Genomic DNA, 903 nt, shown 5'->3' with positions numbered 1-903 from the left:
GATACCAGAAAATGGAAAGATCTCCCATGCTCTTGGATAGGAAGGATCAAAAAAGTAAAAATGGCAATCCCACCAAAAGCTATGTATAATTTCAATGCAATCCCCATCAAAATTCCAAACAATTCTTCACAGACCTTAAAAGAACAATAATTAACTTCATATGGAACTTCAAAAAAACTCAGGATTGCCAAAACAATCCTGTACAAGAAAAGAACTTCCAGAGGCATCACCATCCCTGACATCAAGCTCTATTACAGAGTTACAGTAATAAGAAAAGATTGTTATTGGCATAAAAACAGAGATATTGACCAATGTAATCAAACTGAAGATCTGGATGTTAATCCACAGACATATGAGCACCAGATTTTTGACAAAGAAGCTAAAATTATACAATGGAAAAAAGAAAGTATCTTTAAAAATGGTATTGACATAACTAGATGTCAACATGTAGAAGAATGGAACTTGATCCATATCCATTGCCATGCACCAAACTCAAGTCCAAAATTAAAGACCTCAATACAAATCCGACCACACTGAACCTGATAGAAGAGAAAATGGGAAGGAGTCTTCAATGCATTATCACAGGAGACCAGTTCCTATATATAACCCCATAGCACAGACTCTGAGAGCAACAATAAATAAATGGGGCCTTCTGAGATTGAGGAGGTTCTGTAAAACAAAGGACACAGTCAATAAGACAAAAAGGCAGCCTACTGAATGGGAAAATCTTCACCCAGAAGTACCCACCACAACGATACAAGGTATCAATTTTGGTTTTTCAACAAATAATAGGACCCAATTAATGAAGATATCATGAACTTTGATTGTAGAACATCAAGAAATCAAGCTGGAAATGAGCTGGACTTTTTCTATTTGCACTAGATTCATAATCCAGAATGTGTT

The sequence above is a fragment of the Microtus ochrogaster genome, unplaced genomic scaffold (genome assembly GCF_000317375.1).
Source record: "Microtus ochrogaster isolate Prairie Vole_2 unplaced genomic scaffold, MicOch1.0 UNK171, whole genome shotgun sequence".
Taxonomy (NCBI): Eukaryota; Metazoa; Chordata; class Mammalia; order Rodentia; family Cricetidae; genus Microtus; species Microtus ochrogaster.
This window is presented reverse-complemented; position numbering follows the sequence as displayed.